Source organism: Suricata suricatta, chromosome 9 (assembly GCF_006229205.1).
Source record: "Suricata suricatta isolate VVHF042 chromosome 9, meerkat_22Aug2017_6uvM2_HiC, whole genome shotgun sequence".
Lineage (NCBI taxonomy): Eukaryota > Metazoa > Chordata > Mammalia > Carnivora > Herpestidae > Suricata > Suricata suricatta.
Genome location: NC_043708.1, coordinates 104,203,821 through 104,230,054, shown reverse-complemented (window position 1 = coordinate 104,230,054; position 26,234 = coordinate 104,203,821). Strand labels below are relative to the sequence as shown.

The following is a 26,234-nucleotide window of genomic DNA, read 5'->3' as shown; positions in this document are numbered from 1 at the left end:
CCACCCCCAGTCCCTGTACCCAACAGGACCCATACCCTGCTCATGCTTTGCCCTGCTCATGCCCTGTTGTATGTCCCATGATTCTTCTGCCTGGGTTCTTAGGACATCCCTAACCCTGCCCAGGTAAGAAACTGAGCCACCTCCAGGGAGAGGTGAGGTGACGGGCCTCAAGTCCCCTGGCAAGTGAGAGCCCTAGCAAGATGCTGGTCCATAGTATTGTAGGAAAGGCACAGACTGAATGCAAAGCGTTCTCACTGCTGCTGAACCAGCTCCCTGACCAGCTGTGTGACCCTGGGCAAGCTATTTAATGTCTCTGAATTTCATCTTCAGACAAATCTGGGAGGCCTCTGTATACTTCTCAGGAGGTTACAGCTGAGAGCTGTGACCCCCTTGGCCCACAGCAGGTAGCTTAACCACACCCCTTACACGGACAATGTCTGACACTTACAAAAGCCAGACTCAGCCATAGCTGCGAGGTGGGCTATTTTTTTTAGATGGCTTCCCTCAGAGGCCCGGAAAACCCATCTCCTTCCACCCCACCCGCCAGCAGCAGACCCTGTCTGTAGAACTGGGGTCTCACGGGATTCAACCCCGACACCCACCGCTTCTCTTCGCTTCCCTAGGCTTTGACAGTGTGGCTCATCCCTTCTCATGAGGGTCTTGGAGCAGTTCACGACTCTGGGACTCATCCCTCCTCGGGGATACAGGAAAGTTTTCAGGAAGTACAACTTGGAGGGAGCTTTACGTTGGCCAAGAGGTTTGTGGTTTGGTCCTTTGAGCTTGGGGTTTAACTGAACCTTAAGACACATTTGGCATCTGTGTGAAATCTCTGCTCTGTGTCCCCAGCTGCAGGACAATGGGGGCCATTTATAACTTTGCACATGGAATGAGAACATCTGGTTCAAATCACACACACACACACACACACACACGCATGCACACACTCACCAACAGGAATACAATCACTCTTGACTAGAGAAAATCACTCCTAACTAAATGTATGCTCTCACTCCTAACTAAATGTATGCTCCTGCCTCTTGATTCAGAGACCATGGGAAACAATAAATAAAACACAATCTCTGTCCAGGAGTAATGGTAGAGATCATCTTATCTACATCTCTTTAAAGTTAGGAAATCTGAGATGGCAAGTAGCTGGCCTAAGGTCGCCTGGCCAGTGAGAGAGAGACAGCAGAGAGACCAGAATCTGGGTGTCCCAGCTTCTAAGCTACAGCCTTTCCCCAGTTCTGCATGCATGTACTACTCCTCTGAGGGGGGCAGGGGAGAGAGGACAGCAGGTTCTCGGCCCTTTTGAGTCTTGAGGAGACAGACACCCTCCCCCACCAAGAGGACAGAAAGCTCAAGTCCCCAGGCAGCAGATGGCCTTTTATCACAGGCAGCAAGGCCATCAGTGCAGCCAGTCCTGACACTGCAGCCAACAGAGGGAACCCGAGTCATGGAATCTGCAGGGTGGCTCTATGACCGGCCAGGCGGGTCACAAAGCCCATGATGCTCAAGGCCTAGTGCAGGCAGGCGCCGGTGCAGGCGCGGGCAGCACCAGGTGAGTGGTGCGCATGCCCGGGACGGGGGTGGGGAGGCAATCCTTGTGCACCTGCGCCCTTCCCTGCCTATTCTCCAGGGGCTCTTCTGCAGAAAATGCTTCTGGGTGTCTCTGGTTCTCCCTCTTTCCAGGGTCCCTCCATTCAGGTTCCGCTGCCTGAGCCACCTGCATGGATTTCCCCCGGAGAGAGGAATGGGTGGAGGGATGGACACCCCTGCCCCACAATGCCTTTTTCTTGGGGAATTCGTAATTTCTGTGGCCCTGGAGGTAGAGAAGTAGAGAAGGTCATAGAGCCTTCATAGCCACACCTTCCCTGTCTTCCTGGAAGACTGCCCCCACCCCGTGACTTCAGCACACCCCACGGGGAGTAGAGGAAGGTTGATTGGATATGGGGTATGGGGGCTACAGAGGGATCAGGGATAGCACCTGCACACTTAGCTGAACATCTACAAGGACAGAGTTGCCATTTGCTGAGATGGGGAAGAGGCGAGTGACGCAGGTTGGGCAGTGAAGGGCAGTAGTTCCGTACTGGGTGTGTTTTCTTCATGGGTCCTGGTGGACATCCACTGGGGAGTTCTTAGAAGTCATATTAACTTGGGGTTCAGAAGGGAGGGTTGATTGCTTGAGAAGCTTGGGAGAAATAGATGATCTATAAAGCTAGGAGACCTGGGTGTGAATGATGTCACTTTACCCCTGTTCTCTGAAGTGGGGTAACAAGAGAACCTTCCTCAAGGGGCTGTTGTGGGTATGAAATAGGATGGTGAGTGGTAGGTGTCTAGCCTGATGGTTCGCTATTACAGATGGGTATAGGGAGGTCAGGTGACTGGACAGCAGAAGAGGCCTTGGAGGGGGTGCAGATAGATTACTAACAGAACCTAGCCCCACCCCCTGGTAGAGGGGGGTCACCCTCTCTACAGAGATCAGAACCCCAGATGCCCTCTGGACCTTGACGTGTTAATCCAGGCTATCTTACCAATGAGTACTCCATGCAGCCAGCACCCAGCCAGAGGGGGGTGTGGACACCCCAGCCCTGTCAAGACAAAACCCGGGCCCTGCTTGCCTGTTCACCTTGCTACCCTATGGTGGTTCCCTTGCTCCTGACTCCTGGGAGCTTTCGGTTTCCCTGCCTGGCATGCTCCCATTGGACATGGCCACAGATCTAGTGCCTTCCCCTCACTGCACCGCCCCATTCTATCGCCACAGCGATCCTCCAAGGAAGGTTCTCATTATTCCACTTCAGAAGGAGGGTGAAGTGATAACATGCCCTAAGTCGTCTCATCCGGTCCCATGTCCTCAACTCTCATCTGTACCAAGGATTCCCCAACTTTTCTCCTCAACCTGACCTTTCTCCTGAACTCCAGACTCTTGTACCTAACTGCCATCTTAGTCTGTAAAACATCTACATCGACCAGAGAGCCAGAAAGAGATCTGGTAACCTCATTGTCTTCCCTGGAGGGGTCAGATTTTTCTTCTTAGAATGTGAAAGCTGGAAAGGAGCCCAGTGGCCATCTGGTCCACCTCTTCCATTTTTTATAGATGAGGAAACCTGGGTCCCGAGGGAGGAAGTGACTTGCCTAAGGTCACATTCAGGAGCAAGCATCAGGGCTCCATGTGCTGCCCAGGGTGTCAGGAGAGCAGTGCTTGACGCGGACACTCAACCTGACCTCATCATCCTGCTGTTTGAAACCCTTCAGTGGCTTCTTACTGCTTTGTCACAATAAAGCCAAAATTTCTTAGAAAGACAGATAAGTCCTTGCTGTCTCCATCAGCTGCCATCTCGCACCCTCTCCGGGTTCCATACCAAATCACTAGCATGTTCCTGGAAAGGCCCTACCTACAGACCATCTCTGCCTAAATCCCTTTCCATTTTCTTTACTTGGGCAGCCCTTACTCAATCTTTGTTTCAGCTTAGATGTTCCATTCTTCAAGAAACTTCTAAAAGCCCCCCCTCAAGTCCCCAGGTGCCTCTGTTTTTTAGCCTCTCTACACTCTAAGTCTGGTAAAGTTCATGGCTTAAAGTGCAAAGGGAATGCTGGAGTAAATCACAAGCAGTGCTGTTTTAGGATTAAATCAGTAAAGACGACACCCTGTCCCCTCCCCCGCCCCCAAGCTCCAGAGAGGACTTTGGAGCAACAAACTTGGAATCAACCAGACCCAGGCTCAAATCCCAGCACAGCCAGTTCTTAACTCTGTGACCCATGATTCTTTATTTATAAAATAAAGTACAAGAATCATTAGTTGAGGCCAGTCCTGGAACAGTGCTGGTGGTAGAATGAACACAATGTGGGACCCAGGAAGTGCTCACTTGCCAGAAAGAGGCAAGTGGGAAGACCAGGCTTTGTTTGCAAAGGGTCTGGGTTACCAGGCCTTTCCCCATCCGTGTTCTCAACTCTGTCTCTTTCATCCCCTCTATCTCCATCTGTCAGTCTCTCTGCATTAGACCCTTACTCACCTCTTAGCCTTTGGCTTCGGAATACTTCTTGTTGGAGACCTAAGTCATCTGAGTCATAAAAACTGGCAGAGGGGCATACACCCGGGTGGGGGCTGTGGCTTTCAGAAGAGGAGCCTTGTGACACGGGGAGGGAGGCCCCACTGGAGACCCCTGGGGATCGTCCCACCCTCCCCCTGTTCAGCCTCCTCTCCCGGGCAGGAGACCCAGGCCCAGACCTCATTTTGGCCTTGTGAGTCTTAACTGGCAGGGCCCCCCTGCCTCACCACTGGCCCAGGGCAGGACAGCCTGTCCACCAGGAGTCTTCAGGGCTCAGTACAGCCTCACCCCTTCTGTAAAAGCTTCTCCAGAGCTTGAGTCCTCACCCAATCTCCCTCTTTGAACTCTCAAAGCATTGTCCCTTTCTGTCCTAAGTAATTTGCCCTTATCATTTTAGTCCTTAGTTATATACTTTATAAATCAACCATTTAAAAAAATTTTTTTAATGTTTGTTTATTTTTGAGAGACTGAGAGAGATAGAACATGAGCAGTGGAGGGGCAGAGAGAGAGGGAGACACAGAATCTGAAGCAGGCTCCAGACGCTGAGCTGTCAGCACAGAGCCCGACGCAGGGCTCGAACCCACGAACCGTGAGATCATGCCCTGAGCTGAATGAAGTCAGATGCTTAACTGACTGCGCCACCCAAGTGCCCCTAAATCAACCATTTTTCTTGCATAGTATGGTAAAAGAAAAGGCATTCTTTACAGTCGACAAATCCCAGATCCGCTGAGGGACTAAAGCAAATGACTTTCTGAACCTCAGTTTCTGCATTTATAAAGTGGGATAGTAGTAACCTCTCATATGGAGCTAGTTGTACAAATGAGAGCTGCCACATGCAAAGTGATCAATAAATGGCAGCGTTGCAATTATTTGGGGAGGCAGAAATTCAGACAGCTTGCTTTAAATATGCTCACCTCTTCCCAGCATTGGGATCCTGGGCAAACTTCTCAAACTAAGTTCTGATCTCCTCATCTGTGAAATGAGTCCCTCATCTGTGACTAATAGCATCTATTTTTAAAGGTGAGGACACCACGGCAGATAGGTCGAGAGACTTGCCCCAGATTTCACAGCTAACAGGTGTCAAATACAGCATAGAGCCTGCTCACTTGACCAATACCACAGAACACTACGAGCACCAGCCAGAGGCCCCGAAATGAGGAAGTGGAGAGGAAGGAGCTGTCATTTCTGCGAGGGGAATGGGGGGGGGGGTGTTGGGGAAAGCTTTAAATGGAAAGTGAAAATTGCTCTGGTCATGGAAAGATAGTGCGTGTGGCTGAGAATGAGGTTAGAAAGTCATCCCAATATAAATGCGCTGAATGCCACAGAACCGTTTGCTGAAAAATGGCTGAGATGCTAATTGAGTGATTCATGTAAATTTTGTAATTAAAACAAAAAAACTTACAATTTATTAAAGATCACTCACTATAGTGATGTGCGTTTTCTGTAGACGTTTGGGAAATAGAAATCGTCAGAAGAAAATAAATCGAATAACCTGTTATTCTACCATTCTGCCGTAAATAATGTTATTTTAATGCACAACTCTCTGGGGCTGGTTTTATATACATGTCTCAGTTGTTATTTACTAAAGATGGGAGCTTATTCTATTTCTATACATGTAGTTTTATTTTTTTAAGTTTTTAAATATTTATGATAGAGACAGAGAGAAACAGAGCATGAGTGGGAGAGGGGCAGAGAAAGAGGGAGACACAGAACCCGAAGTAGGCTCAGACTCTGAGCTGTCAGCACAGAGCCCTATGTGGGGCTTGAACCCACGAACTGTGAGATCATGACCCGAGCCGAAGTCCGACGCTCAACTGATTGAGCCACCCTGGTGCCCCTCTATACATGTAGTTTTAAAACTTACTTTTTCTACTCACTACATTAGAAAATGTACATGTCATTAACTCAAAAGAAATAAAGACAGAGGAGAGAAAGGAAGTCATCCCACGTGGGAGGACTGGTATGAGTAAAAGTATGGAGGGATGATAATGCAAAGCAAGCCTGGAAAAGAGGGGGAGTCCAGAGCAGCAGGAATGCAAATCACAAAGAGGAGTATAGTGGGAATAAAGCCCGGATGGGTTGCTTGGCACTTAAGACTAGGGGGCCTTAAAGGAAAAAAAAAACTAATTATGCCAGAGAATATGGGCTAAAGGAAGATACAATACCTTATCAGAAAATTTAGCTGAGGTTCCTGGCAGCCAAGGCAAAAAGAGAAACACGCAAAGGAAAAGGGCTTTACATGTTACAAAGAATTAAAGAAGCATATGTTCTAGAGCCCAACTTTAGGGTTTGAGTTCTAGCTCTGCCATGGATTCATCATGTTGCTTTGGCAAATTAGTTAATCTCTTTGCAATTCAGCTCCTCTGTTTACAAAATGGGACAAATAACAGTGCCTTCTGCATACAGTGGTTGTGAGGATTAAATGAGCTGATACATGTAAAGCACTTAGAAGACATTGCTAACTCCCAATAAAAGGTTAGAAATCACAGTTATCAATGCTTTTTCCTGGCTGAATTATAAGCTGAACTGATCTTGAAGTTTCCTTATGCAGAGAGCTCAGAGCAACATAAGAGAGAGTATTCTCAATAAAAATGTGACAGTAACCACGGCTGTCTTCTCGGCCAAGAAGAGCCAAGCCTCTTGCCTTCCCAGAAAGGTGCCAAGAGCAAGCAAAGGGCTCTACGAGAGAGCCAGTGCTCATGTCCCATCCAGGCCCAGAACCTCCCCATCACCTGACATGCTCCAGGAAAACCCTTGGAAAATGCTGAGAAAGAAAAACTTTCTTACCCTCTTTCCACTTGCCCTCTCTTTCCCTGTTCAGCTCATCCTCTCGGCCTGGCTTTCTGCTGGAGTTGTTTCCTGTTTCCTGAACGTTTCTCTCCTGCACATTCATGCTTTTGTCTCATATCATCCCTCTGCTTGCAATACTTCTTCCTTCCAGAATCCTCGTGGCAAACTTCTATGTGGCCTTCAAAGCTCACTTCCATCCTCTGGCATTCCCTGACTCTTCCAGCTCTCCTAGGCTCCTGGACGACTCTGCACCATCCTCTCTTTTGTGATGTGTGATGGTGAAGGCGGTGATGAAGATGGTGATGAAGATGGTGGTGGTGAGGAAGATCCTGGTATCTTGCCCTTTCTGACCTCTTCTAGTGCACTCAGTGCTACGTTAAGCGCTTTGCAAGCATAGCTACAGTCAAATTTTTAAAGTTTATTTATTTATTTTGAGAGAGAGAGAGAGAGAGAGAGAGAGAATATCAAGCAGGTTTCACACTGTTAGAGCAGAGCCCGATGCGGGGCTCAAACTCACAAACTGTGAGATTATGACCTGAGCCGAAACCAAGAGTGGGGCGCTTAACCAACTGAGCCACCCACACGCTCCCCCCCCTTTTTCATTAAATGCTGTAGTTAATTTTTACAACCACCCTATAAGGAAGTTGCTATTTGCACCCCTACTTTATAGAGAAGGAAACTAAGGCACAGAACGGCCAAAGAACTTGCCCGAGCCACACACCTAGCAGCCAAAGAGCTGAGATTCACACGTAAGGAATCTGTTTTCAGAACCAGTACCCACGACCATTGTGCCAAACGGCTTCCCTGTGTTGTTATTTCTGTTTTTATTACTATGACTGTTACTCATTGATGACGGGTCAGTTTTCCTTTGTCCTTGCGTCCTTGCAGCCGGGGACCAATCCTGACACCCAACGAGCACTGAAGAATATCTGCCACTGTTCTTTCTAGCAGTTCCCCAAAAGCTTCTTACTCCTTACGGGACCTCGCAGCCCCTCCCCCCCCCTTAGGGCTTTACGCTTCTCCAGTGGCACCTCTGGTTTCATATGCATACACATGTGCTGAGACTTCTTCCAGAGTGCACACGGGCAGCGGCCATGTATGGTGAAGCCCTACTGTGTGCTGATCAGCATGCTGAGGACTGAAGCACCTTATCTGGTTCAACTCTCCCATGGTTTAAAGAGGCAGGCATAGCTCCCCCAAAATTCCCAGACAAGGAAGGCCAGGTTCCGAGCTGGTAAGGGACCCTGCTGGGGTTTGAGGCCATCGCTCTGTGGCTCCACAACCCATCCTTCCTTCCACATTGCCTCGTAGTGTCCCCGGCATCCCTGGGTTTCCCACTCCCCAGGCCTTAGCGTGAACCTTGGCACACAGTAGGCCTGCAATAAATCTTTGCTGAATCAAAATGAACTGAATTAGGGTGTGGGTGGTCCAAGAAAAATGTGCCACGACTCAGGCATTTCAAGTGAAATGCATAGTTTCCAAACCCAAGCATGGAGGAGCCCGCTATTTTTGGATGGCCTTGCACAAATGTTGTGTGGGCTTCCTTTTTGCTACTAAATGTCACTGCTTTAGTTTCCTAGTTTCATCCTCCTCCCTGGGCTGGGGAAGATTATGCAACCAGAACCTTTGTAATGAGTCATCCCTGATCAGCTGCCAAACTGTCCACAATTGCCATGATATGGGACAATCTTTTTTTTTCCAGGCTATTTGGGGGTGGTTTTGTTTAACTTTTACAGTCTTTCTTTCCTTCTAATTTTGCTTCACCCTGTCTTTTTCTTTGAAGGGATGGGTAGGGGATACTAAAGGCCTTTAAAACTCTGGCAACTCTGTACCGGCAAGTCCATCCACCCTCTATGAAATCCAGGGAGGAAACCCCTTCTGGGGATGATAATATCAGGAGCTGAGCTGCAAAGGGAGGCGGACAATGTCTTTGGGACGGATGGGGGTTTCCCTCCACCGGCCTAGGCACCAGTCCTCCCCACCCCTCCCCCGCCCGCTGGGAAGCCAGCAGAACTGGCCTTCGGCACCCCATCCTGTGGCGGCCCCCGGCACACTCCTTACATGGCCCTGTTTCCGGGATTTGTGAGGCTGGCTGCTTACGCACAGCAGGGCCCAGTGGCCTTGAGCTGGGGCAGCCCTGGGGGCCAGGCCCCCAGGCCTCGCAGGAGGGGAAGGTTGAGCCAGCCATGAGGGCCACCCAGGAGGGCAAGGCCCAGGGTTCAAGGTGACTCAGAGGTATACCGCACTTGCTGTGAGCGGATGTCCAGGTGATAAAGTGCTTCCTTCTGCAGGCCAACCGGTGTATGAACCAAGGCAAGGCTGGACGTGCAGGTTAAGCAGCAGAGCCCCAGGTGAGGGGTTGGCAAGGTGGAAACAGGAGCCGCGTGGCACTGGCACCTTCCTACTCGAGCATTAGTTACCAGCAATGTTCAAATGGAGGGGGAGGGGCTGTCAGGCCCCGGGGACCTGGGTTCAGGAGGAATCACTAGGAGCTTCTTAAAGCTGCTGTAGCACTTGCCGTATGGGCAATGCTTGATGGCTTCCAGGGCACTTTCGGGACGTGCTCTCAGACGATGCTGTCGAACAAGTGCCCGGTGATCTGAAGCAAGGGAGCCGGCCCCCTCTGCCTCTTCCCCAACCCTCTCAGGCAGAGGTGAGGGGCAGCATGCTTGGAAACTGCGCGCAAAAGTACAAAGAGCCCTGGATTGGAAGGGAGGGGAGTTGGATTCAGAGGCTGGCAGTTTGTGCATGTGAGCAACACTCTTGTGCGCTGACTGTCTCCTGAGTGCTCTTTTCCCCGTGTCTGCCAAGCACCCTCTCTGCTCTCAAGTATTTGTTCAAACATCAACATCTCAGAGAGGCCTTCCAAGAACTCCGTACAATGGCATCACCTCTTCCCCCTAGCCACACTGCCTCCTGTCTCGGCTAAAATATGAGCTCCACGAGGGCAGGACTTCTTCCCACTTATCCTCTGCTGTAACCCCAGTGCCCAGAATAATACCTGGGGGCACATCGTAGAGGCTCAGTCAAGAGTCCCTGAATGAATGAAGCCAGAAATGAACAAAGAGGTCTGGGGCACTGTTATCCCAGAACCAGAGAGCCAGCCCCAGTTTTAGAATCCTAGCGCCACGAAGGCCAAGGTCGTGGGCTCTTTGGTGCTGTGCTCTCACGGGAAAAGCTGCACCCTCTCCTCCCTCACCGGTCTCCCGAAACCCCGCCTTGCCAACACAGAGCATCCGTTCATCATCCAGAGCATCTTGAACATCGTGCTAATGGCTCACTGGCGAGAAAATGGGCACTTAGCCTGTCATCAGAATCAAATGGAGTGAGAGAAGCTTCTTCAAATGCCCAGTTCCTAAAGAGAGAAACAGTTGGTTTGCAAGAAACAGGCCAGTCTGTGGTGACCAGTGGGGTGACGAGTCTCGTCCCTGTCCTGCGTGTCTGTCCAACAAATGGAAGAACAGGTTTGGCGTGGAACTGGGTCTCACTCCTTAGACTTTACCGCCAAGCACTGTGGAGCTGCAGCTGATTGGGAGAATGCCCCCTGACCCCTCCAACCGCAAATCGCAGGAGTGACTTCCCCAGGGATCCTTTTTAAAGCCCATTGTTGCCTAATTGATAGCACATTTTAATCTCTTCCTTTTGAAGACAGAATCCTTTTTTTTTTCCTTAAAAGGAACGGCTAGTTAATTCTCCCACAAAAGCATTGCTTTTCCTTTTATACAAAAGACTGCATGATATCACAGGTGATTATATTTTGGTAGCCCATATACTTTATCACAATGCTTTTTTCCTATGTAGAAAAGCTGGATATATTTATAATTCATAAAAATTTTTTCTTTAGTTTTTATTTATTTTTGAGACAAAGAGAGGCAGAGCACGAGTGGGGGAGGGGCAGAGAGAGGGAAACACAGAATCCAAAACAGGCTCCAGGCTCTGAGCTGTCAGGACAGAACCTGACATGGGGCTCGAACCCATGAACCTGAGATCATGACCTGAGCCGAAGTCAGACGCCTAACCAACTGAGCCACCCAGGTGCCCCTATAATTCATAAAATTTAAGATGCCTCTCCTAGCTCTCTTTTTATTCTCACAAACTTCTACCACTGCTACCGTTGTTGGGCGTTTTGAAGAGTCCAGCTATAGGTCAGGTTTACCTGAAAACTAGGAAAATAGAAATGTTCCCCTTCCCCAGTGTTTACTGTGCCCTTGCTGAACAGAAAGCCAACTGAGGGCCCCCAGGCAGCCAACATCAACACTGGGGTGAGCTGAGGCTAGAGTGCCAGCCAGGGAGTGGGCTGAGAGCCCAGACTTGGTCCTGCAGCAAAGGCTGAGTTAGGCCAGCCTGGGACTCTGCCAGGAAGGGGGCCACCAGTTTCAGGATCTGGGGCTGCTGAGGGAGCAAGCCCAGGAATGTGAGCCGCTAAATCCATTCAGGGAGAAGGCCCGAACTCCGTGCCGCTGTAAGTGTCTGGGCACAGCTCAGCGACCTTAGAACCAACGAACAGAATACAGGGGGGCACATCCAGCAGAGCCCAAGCCCCTGTGGTGACATGGAGCCTCCTGATCCCTGTGCCACTTGTGAAGACAAGATTGTTATTACTATATATCTGAACAGACTGGCACCCATGCTGCTTGGAAAATCAGCACAGTGAAGGCCCGTGTCATCCCACAAACAATAACACTAATAAGGATACTTTCTTGAGGGCCTTATTGGGGAACAAGCATGGCTCCAAGTGCTTTATGTATATTAGACCACTTATTCTTTTGAAACGTCTAATGTCTAACGTCAGCTCAGGTCATGATCTTCTACTTAGTGAGCTCGAACCTGGCGTAGGGCTCTGTACTGACAGCTCAGAGTCTGAGGCCTGCTTAATTCTGCGTGTGTGCATCTCTCTCTCTGCCCCTCCCCTGCTTACACTCTGCTTCTCTCTCTCTCTCTCTCAAAACTAAATATAAATAAATAAATAGATAGATAGATGCCCATTTTCAAGCTGAGAAAACCGAGGCAGATGGAAAGTAGGTGGGTGGATTGCTCCAGGTGGAGCTGGGCTAGGAAGCCAAGCATTCTGACTTTATAGTTAGGTTTCTCAACCTCAGCCCTTCTGACTTGTCAGGGCAGATAATTCAGATCATTTTTTGCCATGGGGGTTGTCCTGCACACTACTGAATGCTTAACCCAGCATTCCTGGCCTCTACTCACTAGACGTCAGAGGCACCCCCATCCCCACCCCGGGTGTGACAATTCAGTGTCTTCAGACATTGCCAAGGTCCTTCTTCTCCATGGGAACCGGTGTGCTACATCCAGAGCCGTTCCTGGCTAAGTCCTGCCTAACGGAGCCAAACTGGACAGTGACAGCTGTGGTACCTGAGAAGCATCCAGGAGGGAGACTCAAGGTGGCTGCCCACACCACGTCTCCCAAAGGGGTCTTCACATGGGTTCTTGGCTTTTAATTTTACAAATCCCGTTCATCAGGTCGTCTAGAATCAGTGGGATTCACGGAAACGAACTCATCCCAATGCAGTTTGATGGTTTGATAAGGCCAATTCTCGCCCATGTATTATGGACGAGGCAGGGGTGGTGATGAATTATCCAGGGGGCTGACCACACAGGACACTCCCTTGGATGGGCGACCAAAGCACAGAGCACCTAAGAGTGTGGACGGGGGGCTAGATTTCTTTCCTGCATTCTGATCTTGAGTCCTGGGCTGATCCTTAGTATCTCTCTGTGAAATCTAGTACAAGGGTCCCGCCTTTTTTTGCCTTGTAAGGTAGATGAGTCTGGCAGTGACTTTGGCCCAAGGCAGAGCGGGGCTGTTTGCCCCTGCTTCTAGTATGTTCCTCCTACCCCACGCTACCCTGTGAGGAATGTGTCCCCCCATGGGCCTCCCCACCCTGGGAAGGAACCCACTCCCTCAATCTCTACTTTCCTGTTTGGAAACGGAGGCTGAGTGGCAGGCCCTCTCAGAGGCGCACAGGTAATTAGAACAAGGACGAAATCCTGGGTCTCTGGATCACCACCCTCCTACCTCCTCTGGGCGGTTCTTCTCAGAATATTGAAGAAAAGCCCAGAAGCTGACCTTCAAGGATCAAGGCAACACATACTTGTTGAGGTCCTACTATGCGCTCACCCATGCCAGGCCCCAGTAGTCATGCTCTCCTTCGGTCTGGTTAGGGAGACGAGCCAGAAGCAGAGCAGTAGTCTACCGGTGAAAGGAGAGGAGGAGAGGCGATGGGAGGGCAAGGTCTGGTTCAGAGTCTGCAGAGCTGTCATCTGAACCTGGCTTGGGTGCTTGGCCACACAGGTGGTGGAAGGACAGGACCCAGGAAAAGACAACGCTGCCACGTGAGCCCTGCTGACTTGAAAGGCCCACAGGATGTTCAGCTGGCTGGGCCGGAAGCTCCGGCTGAACTCTGAACTTGAGATGGAGACTGGTGGCTTGGTGGTCACAGGGAGTAAAGTCAGGGCTTGAGCTATGGGGGCTGGGGAGCTGGTGCGGAGGGAGGAGCAGCTGGAGAGGAAGGAGGAAAGCCAGCGTGTCCTGCCAGGAGGGTGGGAGACATGAGGACAGACGAGGACCACCAGCCCTTAGGGATGAGGGTGCGCTCCGGGCCCTGATGAGAAGGCTAGGTGGGCTCCAGGGCAGAAGTTGGAATACAGCAGGCGGAAGGTGAGTGGGAAGTGAGGATAGATACCACCTCTGAGAAGCATCCTTGTGAAAGGGTGGAGAGAGGGCTGTGGCTGGAGGGAAAGGCACACTCTTACTTTCAAATTCCTGGCATTTGGACCATCGGGAACTGGAAGAGGGGGAAGCCCAGAGACATTCCCCCACAAACTTCCAGAGACTGCTTCCTCCAGTTGTGGCTGCACTTTCCCTGGTCCACGCCCACTGCACACACCCCTGCAGCGCAGCCCCATCACCAGCGTGGTGCCACACCCCCACCAGGGAAAGACCCGGGGCTCTCAGTGCACCACAGGGAGGTCACATTCAAAGCTCCGTGGACTCTGAATTGGAACCTTTTTGCCAGCACCCAGCCCAGAGCGTCTCAAATTTTTCCAGTGAAGAATTCCAATTGGCACACAAGGCAAAGAGCTCAGACCCGAGGGGTCGGGGGCCAAAGTGGAGTTCGGAGCAGTCAACACAAGCCCAGTGTTTCTTCTCTGAAGGCTCATGTTTTAGCTTCAAGATACATGCAATTTTTTTAATGTTTATTCATTTTTGAGAGAAAGAGATAGGGCACATGCAGGAGGAGGGGCAAAGGAGACACAGAATTGGAAGCAGGCTCCAGGCTCCAAGCTGTTAGCACAGAGCCCGATGCGGGGTTCGAACTCACAAACTGTGAACTCATGACTTGAGCTGAAGTCAGATGCTTAACTGACTGGGCCACCCAGGCGCCCCAAGATTCAGGCAACTTTGCCTGCTACTCTGTGAGGTGCCTGTGTGTTCTGGACTCTAGAAATTACATTCTAAGTTGTTTACCTTCATGTAAAACTGACCCTCAAGGAAAATGTGCCTGCTTTGTCCTATGGCGCTCCTTTAGAGCAGCGGTCTGACCCTCGGTCTCTCCCTCCCCACATCTGCACACACATGAACACACACTTTACAGTTGAATATACAGAGGCTCAGAGAGGGGAGGTCACATGTGCAAGGTCACACAGCAAGGGCAAAACCTAGAATCTAGGTCCTTGGACTATCCAGTGCTCCTCCTACTCTGTTGCCAAGGGAATCGAGGATGGCATAGCTTTATTGGGGGATCTTGGATTTCACATTTGACTTTGACACATGAAATGAGAAGTGGGTTACAGGAAGTTTAGGGTAGAAAATAAGTGACTTAATTATCTGGGCCCTACAACTCAGTTCTGATGCTTTTAAGACTTGACACTATTATTGGAATTAACAGCCACATTCCAGGGAGGATTTAACAGACTTGTTTGTTTATTTTGGTTTTGAGAGAGAGAGAGAAACAGAGAACACACACGAAGAGGAGGGACAGAGGAAGAGGGAGAGAGAGAATCTTCAGCAAGCTCTATGCCCAGTTCAGAGCCTGACTCAGGGGCTCCATCCCAGGACCAGGAGATTGTGACCTAGGCTGAAATCAAGAGTCAAAAGCTCAGCCGACTGAGCCACCCAGGCTCCCCTTAAGAGACTTCAAGAGGGCCTTTCGGCTCCAAATTATCTTCTCTACTCTGGCATTAAAAAATGTGAAATCCACCTTTAAGTTAAGCATTGCCTTTCCCCCTAGGCTATTATTATGGGCTGCTTATGTACCCCCCACCAAATTCATATGTTGAAGTCTTGACCCTCAGAATGTGACTTTATTTGGAAATAAGGGTCTTCACAGAAGTAATCAAGCTAAAATGAGGTCATAAGGAGGGCGGCAATTCCAATATGACTGGTGTCCTGATTGGAAGAGCTTTGGACACAGAGATGCACATAGAGGGACAACCAGGTGAAGAGATACAGGGAAAGGCCCTCAGAAGGACCCCTTGACCTTGAACTTCAAGCCTCCAGAACTGCAGGACAATACATTTCTGCTGTTTAAACTGCTAGGAAGCCAATACAATCATCTTCATGGAGACTTGGGATCCTCCGGAGGAGAGCACAGCCAGACGCCTTCAGCAGAAAAGTATCACCTCTTAGCAAAGGGAGCGTCTGTTTTTGAGCTCAACTTTTTACTACATGCCTCAACACATGGCATCTCATTTCCTCTGCCCCGGAGAGATGCAAAAAACAAAAAAGGATCGCTCACCTTTTGGAAGCCTTTGCTATGGATCTGGTAGTTTTTAATGCCCTACATTTGATACCCCCCGCCAGGAGGTCTGAGACACTATTATTTCCATTTTGTAGATGAGGACATTGAGTCCCAGTGAGGTCAAGCCCAGGGCAGTCCGCTAATAGTAAGCGGGCAATCAGAATTAAAATCCACTTTCCACCCACCTTTCTCTATACTTTCAGGGTGAATGAACTTCCTCGGGGCTCTCCTCGCCAGGGGCTCCAGGGGAACGCCCCTCCCCCCTCCTCAGGGGCCGGCCGAGGAGACCCCTGTGCGGCCTCTGAAACCCTGCACCTCTGACCTTCGGGCAGCCCGCCCTCATCCCCTCCCCCAGCAGGTCCCCGGGCTCCGCCACAACCGGGGCTGACGTCAGCCGGCTGGAAATTCCTCTGCCCCGCGATCAAGGCTTACAGAACAAAAGCTCCCACCGCAGGAAAAAACTTCCTGCTCAGCCCCTAGCGAGAGGCTCGGGTTTCAACCACACAGCCGGTGAAGTCATCGGTCGCGGGCCAGCGGCAGAGGGGCTCCCGAGGGCACGGAGCAGCTGGGCGGAAGGCCGCCTCTCCCTTCCCTCCAGGCCGCAGGGACCAGCTCGGCGGGGCCCAGATTCCCCTGTGGACGGCGGGAAGGGCTGCAGCCAGGCCTTGTCAGAGCCCTTTTCCAGTCTCTGACCTCAGCCACTCCTCTCCTCACGACTGTGCCCATATCCCTTTGCCAACCCGGGGAAACTGAGACCCAGAGAATTGACGGCAGGGGCTTAATGATATTCAGCAAATTAGATTCCGGTGGGAGGACATGAACCCAATCCTTCCCTGAATTCTGAGCACCTTTCGGATACCTAAGCAAAGGGGGTAGGAAGGGTCCTCCAACAAAGACCTGAGTGAGAAGGAGATAAACACAAACCCCCTATTCCTAAGTCCCCTCCCCCACCCCCAGTGGAGCCCTGAGGTCTGGGTGGGAGAACATGCCCTCATCGGCACAGTGGTGCACTCCACACTGCAGACAGCCACTGTGTGCCCAGCTAACTTACTGAAGTCAACTCAGCAAGCTGCCCCCCATGATCAAGGCAAAGGGCAGAAGTACCGAAGAAATGGACATAAAGCATCTGGAGACATGAAAGACACGGCCATAAACGTTTATGATCCCGGAGAGTCCAAATCGGCTAGAAACCCAGCAGTGCAGCCCAGCTCCATCCACACCGGCCAGGCTCCCCCTGCCACTTTCTGTGGACTTCTATTTAATCTCCATGACCCCCTCCCTGTGAGGCCGTGGCATGGACAGCAGGATACACAAGCCACCCTCTCTTTGGGACCTGGATCCCTCACCTGCCCACATAAGAAGGCCCTGAGGCTGTGTCCCTACTGAGTGGCTCTGCCATCAGTCATGGGTGATGGCATTAGGAATGAACAGGTGACTCTAGATGGACCAATCAGATTCTCTTTCCTGAGAATTTAGAACTGGGAGGTCATATCAACAGGAGTTTACAACAGCAGGAATGGAAGTGGGGAGGGAGAGAAAGAGGGAGGGGGAATGAAGAAGGTAGCGGGTATACTGAGGCAGTTAGAATGGTTGGTAGTGTTCTGACCTGGCCGCTTTCCACTATGGGGTCCCCACACTTGCCTACATCCTTAATACAAATACCTTCTGGTGTTGCCCAAGCTGCCTTGAGTCATCTCTGTTCCTTGCATCCAAGGACTCTCCTAAGTGGACCATTAAGTTCCATGATGGCCAGGACCAGATCTTGTTCTCCAGTACATCCCTCCATATAGATTTGTTGAGTTAATGACAAGTGGAGGTTCAGAGAAGTTAATGGGTTTGGACCCAGGTCACACAGTGACTGCTGGGCTGTGAACTGGGTCTTCCGGCTTTTTCTACTAATACCACTGCGTGTGCTTTTTCTACTATACCATTGCCTTTTACCAATTGTTAGTATTCTTCTATTAAAATCACAGGCAGTCAGAGCTGGAGGTAAGTAAGTCTGACTTTGTTTAGCAGATAGGAAGTTGGGGCCCAGAGCGAGGAAGTGGCAGATTGTCTCTTGAATCCCATACAACCTCCTAGCCCCCGCTGAGCCTGCCTGGGGTGGTGGTGGGGGGTACTGAAGTACTTTCTAGCTGCTGGAAACCCCTCTCTCCCTACCCCTCTCTTTGGGGCCCTGTGGGCTTCCCATTACCCACAAGTAAAGCCCACTAGGGGTTTCCAAGCCCATGGTCATGATTTTGCGCTGCTCTACCTGTTAAATATCGTGAATATGAGCGCTACATGTCCCTAGTGTGATCTGAGGGGTTCTGGTCACCATCTGTTCCTTAAAGAGAGCTGTCTCTACTATCCCCCATCACAACTGAAACTCACTGTGCAGAGACTGTTCATATATCTGTTCCTTCTTTCATTCACAATATATTCACTGACACCCCTTCCGTGCCAGGCTTTCAGTCCCCAGGAACTCTTGTTCCCCACAACCTAAAATGCAAATACCCATGGGGAAGAAGAGATCTAAAGTCGTAATGGCATGGGGACAATTTGGCAGCAGGCTGGGATTACCCACTAGGCTGGCAAAGCCACCCAAAAAAGGCCAACAGCAACAGGGAGACCAGAACAAGAAAGCAAGGGCGAGAGAGAAAATACAGAAACAGGCGATAGTATTTGCAGCCTATGAGTAAATTTTGTGGCATAGAAAAACACCGCCTTTGATTTTGTGGGTTGGTGATATTTTGACTTCTGTATTCAGAGGTAGGTGGCATTGTGAACGTCAGGGCTTGAGGCCATGGAACGATCTTCATCTGCTCAAGCTGGCAGGCAGCTGAGAGCAAATGCCACGGTCTCAGATACAGACAGGACGGGCACTTGGGTTGGGTTGGAGTTCTAGGCGCGGAGATGAGAAATGTAAGGTGTGTGGAGGACGTCCCCACGTCCCGCCCCAGGTACTCTGTTGTGCGGTATCTCGTCACACCTCAACCCAGCCTGAGCCGTCGGTTGTAGCCCATTTCACAAATGGAGAAAACTGAGATTCAGTATTGCTAAGCAATTTTCACAAAATGACCTCACTAGTGATTAAAAGAACTGGGATTTGCGCCTGGATCTGGCATGCGGTACATACCTGTTGAATGAAGGGTCTTTTGCTCCAAAGTGCAGGCCCTTTCTACTACAACTGAGAAAAAGTGATGGGGAAGTCACTTCCCCGGCCCCGTAATAATAGCGAGCACTTATACAGCACTTACTATGTACTAGGGCAATACACACACACACACACACACACACACACACACACACACACACACTATACATGCGTCGGTTTCCTTGTCGTTAAATCTCATTGACAGACAAGGAAACCAAAGCACAGAGAGATGAAGTCACTCGCCGTAGGTCTCAGAAGGGGCACGCACGTGGTGGAGCCAGCATTTAATCCGACCGTCTGGCTCCCAGGTCCCTGCTCTGAACCTCCATGTACTCTGCTGCCGGCTTCCCTCAGCTCCCCCAGCACAATGTTTTGCTCTTTTATTTTGACTAGTTTGAGAAGCGTGTGCGGGTACCTTAGAGTGGGTTTGTTTGCATTTTTCTCATTTCTGGTAGAGTTGTGGACTTTTTCACATTTTGATCTACCATCTGTACTTCCTGTATAAACTGTTCATCTCTTTTGCTGCTTTCTGAGTGGAATCTGGGCCCTGATTTTAGCTTTTTGTGAAAAAGCAAAAATTAATATATTTTCGATGTATCAGTGGTTTCTTTTTTCCAGGCTGTTATTTTCCTCTTGTGATTCTCCTGTATTTGATTCAACAGAAGCCTCCTATTCTTTAATTTGAAAATCTTTTTTGTCTCTGGATGGATTCTTTTCCAATGTGATAACATGGAATTGCAGATTTGGGGGTTTTTTAATGGTTTTTCAGACATGTGCAAAATCTTATCTGTAATTTATTGTAGAAAATAGTATAAGGTGTAACTCTTCTCTGTATTAGGTAAGGTTCTCTCCCAAACATTTATTATACAGTAACCCCTTTCCTCACTGTTGGATTATTTGTAGTTTTACTATATATTCAGTTGATTTTGGATCACTTAATTGCTTCCACTGATTTTTTTCCCATTGTTACCATATGGTTTGGATAATTGTCACTTTGTAATATGTTATGTAATTTGGTAGGTTAAATTTACTATCATACACTTTAAAAGGAAGCTATAGTTGAGGACACCTCAGTGGCTCAGTGGATTGAGCATTCAACTTTGGTTCAAGTCAGGATCTCACAGCTTGTGAGTTCAAGACCCATGTCGGGCTCTGCACTGACAGCTAGCTCAGAGCCTGGAGACTGCTTCTGATTCTGTGTGTGTGTGTGTCTCTCTCTCTGCCCCTCCCCTGCTTGTGCATGCAGGCTCTCTCTTTCTCTCTCTCAAAAATAAATAAACATTTAAAAAAATTTAAAAACAAAAGGAAGCTGTAGTCTTTTTAACTATTTAATCTGGTAACTGAACATCACTTTTCATTGATCAAGTTCTTACAAAATATCCCTTAGAGGCCTTAATCAGTAGTACATTAAAGCTATCTAGAATTCCAGAAGTGTTGCCTTTGCTATTTCTAATTCTCTAGCCTGGAGTGGATGGCCTGTCCATTTATTTTCATCCCCCTTTATTTCTCTCAACAGGGTTCTAGAAGCTTCTTTGAAGAAATCTTGTGACTTGAAGTAAACTAATGTTTGAGTAGTGAATGTTTGATGTTCAGTGAGGGTAACATCCTTTCCTGTACATTCTCTGTGTGGCACTGTCCATGTGCCAGGATGGGTGCTCTTGGCTCAGGGGAGGGTTTCATGACTTGGAAACTGGGCCTTCAGGTTGGACCTCGGCAGCTGGGTAGCCTCAGGCAGTGGGAGAAAGGTTCTGGGGTGGGGGGATGCAGCAGGGGATGGGCCGAAAGAGGGAGGCACCCCCTGGGGAATGAGACCACATGACTGTCACAGAGGGCCTGTGCAGGGGGTGGGGGTAGAGAGCAGGAGAACTGTTTGGTCCAGGCCTTGAAGTTAGACTCGATGTTAGCTCCAGATGAGATTATTTACACAGTCAGTGGCTCCTTCTGGGAGGCCGTGGCCTAAGGGCATGACACCCTCAGAATCTCTCTTATGCACTTACCCAAAATGCTCTGCAGTGTCTCCCAGTTTGCTTCACCAGGAGGCAGGACTGTTGAGTGCCTGCTCAACATACCAAATCCTCTACTTGAAACTCTAATTTTGCCGTCTTCTTTCGTATTCATTGTAGCCTGATGAGATAAATGTCATTATGCCCATTTTCAGATGAGGAAACTAAGGCTGCAAGAGGTTGACGGTGAAGCCCCAAGGCACACAGCTACTAACTTGTAGGTAGTAGTAGTTGAGGTTGAACTCAGTGTTGCCTTCCAAATCCACGTTCCTTCCATTTGCCATCCTGTTTTTTCATAGCACAGGGTCTTAATGAGTGGCTGAGTCACTTGGGAAGGAGTGTAACATGAGCAAATCCCAAGTGCTGGCCAGGTCATTCATTCATTTGCCCATTCATTCACTCATTTGTCCCATAAATATTTGTCAAGTGTCAACTATGCACTCTCCTCATCCCAAGCACAATCACCTACTCTATGGTTTCAACCACCAATGACCCTCACGTATTTCCTAACTCGTACTTCTTTCCCAAACTTCACACTTGAAGAACCATCTTGCTGTGGTCTCATGAACATGGCAGATGAACTGGCCATTTCTCCGTCATCTCCCGAACCTGTTCTGTGTTCCTTCTCAGTGAACAGGGAGACACTATCCCTCCTCCTTCTTGTTCATTCCTTATTTCCAGTATTTCACCAAGGCTTACTGATTTTCTTCCCAATATGCCTAAATCTGTATCTTCCTCTCTGCCTCAGCAACTACCCCGTTGGGCTGAATCCTGCCCAGCTGGTGTGAGTCCAGCCCCCTTGGCTATTTTCCCTGGAGCCTGACCTGCTCTGGCACGCCTTGTGTGTTTCAGGTGCGCCCCCATCCCCCACCCCGCCAGCCATGATGGGACATCCTCCAAAGCTGAGAAATCCAAATCCAAATTGGACTCTCATACAGCCATGTCAGTCCCTTCCGAGGGGAACTGGCCCTCTATTGCCACTTGCTCAGATGGCAACTGTGTCTGGGGCCCCAGCAGCTGAGTGAACCAGGGGTGGCCATCTGGCTGACCGGCTGGCCAGTGGCATGTGATACGGCTTGGTGTCAAAGAGGCTTTGTTAGGTCAATCAGATTCTCTTGAGAGAATGTGAGCAAAGAAATACTGAGAGAATGAAGAAGTCAGCAGGGGAAACAGACTGAAAAGTCATGAAACAGAGCTGGTACTGGAGAAGCTGCTATTAGGGTCTTGGGCAAATGCAGAGTGGGCTTTAGTAGAGGAAGCGGGTCAGCACAGGGAAGGGGATGGACTAACAGGAGCGCGTGGGAGCCATGGAAAGGAAGCTGTGCTTCATAAATGGGGTTCTTTAAATGGAATACTTTCAGCTTTAGGAAAAACTCTCCATGCCGTCCGTATTTTCTTGTTTTGCTACAGACCACCAAAGAGCACAGTGGGATGCTGGGGGTCCCCCAGTCTGGCTCACATCAAACAAGCCCTCTTTCAGATGAGGGCCTCAGGAGAGAGGTGGCGGAAGTGTCGCAGGACTAGGGAAACAGTCTCAGATCTTCCCTCTGGGGAATCGAGACAATAGTGATGGCTGACTTCTTGCCATTGAGATGCCACCGCACGTGGCGAAGCACGGAAGCTCCATTTCAATATTTAGACTTCAGTGCTGTGGAAGTCCACGGTGTTTATTATTCCGGTGACTGGTGTTTGGAGAAGTGCATTGTCTTCACAGCGATGCCTGGTGCTCAAAGCTTGTCCCATTGTCTCAAAGCCCCGTCAGTATGAGGTCACAGGGCCGGCCCAGCATGCGCTCTTTCTGATAAGGCCCCAGGAGGTTGAGGCTGATCTAATTCCCTGAGGGAAGCCAGCTCCACGACTCTGGGGGTCAGGTGCTAGGGCCAGCCCCCGAGACTGTCAGTGTCTAGAAAAGAGGTTCATCCAAGCCTGGGCTCTAGAGTCAGACCCTGTGGATTTATATATTGGCTCCGTCCCTTACTAGCTGTGTAAACCCAGGTAAGCCAATCTCTCTGTGCCCCAGTCTCCTCATCTATAAAATGGGGATAATAATAACATATACTTATCTGGGTTTCATCATGTTTAAAGCAATGTATTCAGCCGACTCATAGTACATTGTCACTTTTATTGTCCTTCAACCTGGTTTTTCCTAATATAGTTGTGACTAACACATAGTAAGCACCTAATACATGCTAGCTAAAAGTATTTAACAAGTTACGTGAACATTTATGATTATTTCAGCCTTTCTCTGACAGTGAGTAGTACCTGTTTTTGAGCAGGCTTAGCCCGGTCTGGCACAGAGAAGGCAGGTAGTGCTGAGGCCCACGTTTGGGTTCCTTAGTGCTGGGTCCTTCCCCTCCAAGCCTCTTCCTCTGATGAAAGTCATGACATTGGACAAGTTCATAAACCTCCTTATAGCTCTGATGGTCTGATTCTAAATGTGCTCAGAGCAGAGCAGCTTCTCTCCCCCTTTCAATTCTGAGCTCTCTGTCCAGTCACTTACTTGCCACTTGCAAATGAACAGCCCAGGGACCTAGCCTCACATTTTGCCCATGGGTTACCACTATGTCTTGATAGCCTGAGGTAGCCTTTCTGGCTTGTGACAACACAATTAAGGCTATCGGTCCTTTTGTTGCCCAAAGAATAGCTTAGGCCACATCCAGCTTTACTATAAGAAACATAGACAGGGTGCCCGGGTGGCTCAGTCAGTTAAGTGTCCCACTCTAGGTTTCACGGTTCATGAGTTCAAGGCCCACGTCAGGCTCTGTGCTGACAGCTCAGAGCCTGCTTGGGATCCTCCCTCTCCCTCTCCCTCTCTCTCTGCCTCTCCCCTGTTCTCTCTTTCTCAAAATAAATAAACTTTAAAAAAAGGAAATAGAAGCTTTTTCACTTCACCTTCCCAGATGATAATGATGACCATCCCTTCTCTACCACCGTCTGCATATCAGGCGCTGTTCTAGCTGCTCACAGGTATTAAGCCACTGAACCCTCACAACACCTCCATCAAGTAGGTACTCTGATCCCTGTCTTACTGCTGAGGAAACTGAGAGACAAAGGATCTTGTCCGAGGTCACAGGCCAGAGAGCAGAACTGGGGTTTAGAGCAGCATGCGCGTTCTTGGCCACAAACTCTGCTCTCACGGTAGTCACTGGACGTTTTAACCCATTCCACACACCCTTCTTGGGGTCACTGCCACCTTTTCCAATGTCTGGCTCCAAAATCTTGTCCCACTTGAGGACTCATTTCTAGCCAGTCATACCCTTAAAATCTTTGCACATACAGTGTGGCAGGAGAGCACTCACGGGCGCCACCCTTGATCTTTCTGAAGCATTAACGAAGGACGACACAGTCATCTCCTCCTTCAGCTTCATCTTTAGGCCATGATGTCCGAGAGATACCTGTGTCTGACCTTCACTCAGCAGCCATTTTTTAAAATTGACATCGTTTGCTATCTGGAGAGGTGGGAATTTTCACAAGTATCAAGTCCTGTCTCCTTTTTTTTTCTTTTTTACACAATCTTTCCTTCAGCTATGTCTCTCCTCTGACATTCTACTGTAAGCAGCAGGGAGCCAAGCAGGTCCTCTCCTCAGCCCAATTACCCACTTCATTTGCATATAACTGCAGGTGTAGTGTTGCTAAACTTTCTCCAACTGCAAATCAAGAACCCCATCTGTCCCCAATTTCCAAGAACACATTCCTCACTTGCCCTTAAGCCCTTGCAAGAGTCTTCTCAGAGTCCTTCCATCTCCAGCTCATTGCTCAGTTCCAAAAACACTCACAAACTTTGCCTGGGTGGCTCAGCCGGTTAAACTTCCAACTTCAGCTCAGGTCATGATCTCACATGAGCCCCGTGTAGGGCTCTGCACTGACAGCTCAGAGCCTGGAGCCTGCTTCGCATTCGGTATGTCCTCTGTCTCTCCCCGCCTCTCCTGCTCACACACTCTTTCTCTCTCTCTCTCAAAAATTAATAAACATTAAAAAATTTAAAAACACAAATTTAAGGTTTTTGTTTTATGGCAATGCCCCAGTTCCAGACACCAAAATGATTATTAGTCATCTATTGCTTTGTAACAAGTTACTCCAAAACTTATCAGCTTAAACAAAATTGCTTATTATCCAGGGTAGCTTCCGAGGGTCAGGAGTCTGAAGTTGCTTATTTAGGTGGTTCTGGCTCAGGGTATTCAAAGAGATTGCAGTCTGTTTGTTCTCTGGGGCCACATTAATGAAGGTTCGCAGTTATGAAGATGGGGATTCACTCCTGATACGGCATCTTTCATGTGGCTCTTGGCTAAAGGCTCAATCCCTCATTGCCTGTGGTGAGTAACACACAGCTCCTTGGCACATGGGCCTTTCCATAGGGTTGTTTGGCATGGCATCTGCGTTCCCCCAAACACGTGATTCTAAAGAGACTGACCAAGATGGCAGCCACAGTATCATGTTATAAATCTAGTCTCTGACTGACTCATTTCGCTTAGCATGACACCTTCAAGGTCCATCCACTTTGCTACAAATGGCCATATTTCATTCTTCCTCATTGCCATATCCATATGTTTGCATTCATAGGTCTAACAGGAGAGACCTGGCAAGAGACCATGGGGAGAGGAAGGGGGAAAGAGAGTGGGGGAGAGTGAGGGACAGAGATCAAGGGAGACTACTGAATACTGAAAACAAACCATGGACTGAAGGGGGAGGGGGAGGGAGGGAGGGGGTGATGGTCGTAGTGGGGGTCACTTGTGGGGAGAAGCACTGGGTGTTATATGGAAACCAATTTGACAATAAACTATTTAAAAAAAAAAAGAACAATTACCAAACTTTAAATTTCAAAAGTTATATCTTCTCTGCTGATACTGGAGTGGTTCTAATTTCTGAAATACCTATTGTAGTATTTTAAAATTATTTACTTCCATATCTTGGATTCTATTACAAAGTAGGCTATGAGTTAAAGAAGATTTGAGTTTAGTTTTCTACCTCTGTGACCTTATCACCTAACAATACATAGCACTAGATTGTGTTGATAAATATATATTGAATGCATGAATGAGAAAACATATTAATGAATATGTGACCTGCTGTTAGAAACAAATGTAAAATAACCCAAAACATTCTTTGGTTTCAATAATATTTTCTTTACATACTTCTCCTAAAGCATAAACATCTTCTTTTATTAAATAAATAAATAAATAAATAAATAAATAAATAAATAAATAAATCTAGTCTCTGAATTCACACACTGCCACTTCCTTGTTCTTCTATTGGCCATACAGACCAACTGGGATACATAAAGACTAGCAAGGACATGGACACCAGCTAAGGGAAGATCTGTGGGACTATCTTGAAGACTAAGTGACCAATGGTTTTATAATGCAAAAACACTGAGTGTATATTCCCTTAAGACCTAGGATAAGACATGTGCATGCTCACCACCTCTGGTCAACATTGTAATGGAAGTTCTAGCCAATACAACAAGGCAGCAAAAGAAATAAAACACACACAGATTAGAAAGGAAGAA

At 48.9% G+C, this 26,234-nt stretch overlaps 1 long non-coding RNA gene across 2 annotated transcripts; it reads left to right on the top strand.

Moving 5' to 3' along the window:
- The first annotated feature begins 1,519 nt into the window (after window positions 1-1,519).
- Window positions 1,520-20,304, top strand: LOC115302917. Of its 2 annotated transcripts, none has more exons than XR_003913718.1 (3): window positions 1,520-1,558; window positions 7,060-7,153; window positions 20,242-20,304. It is a non-coding gene; the product is annotated as an uncharacterized LOC115302917 (long non-coding RNA). The 2 variants fall into 2 exon arrangements; XR_003913719.1 differs by having other exon boundaries at window positions 1,539-1,558; window positions 6,988-7,153.
- Window positions 20,305-26,234: the final 5,930 nt, after the last annotated feature.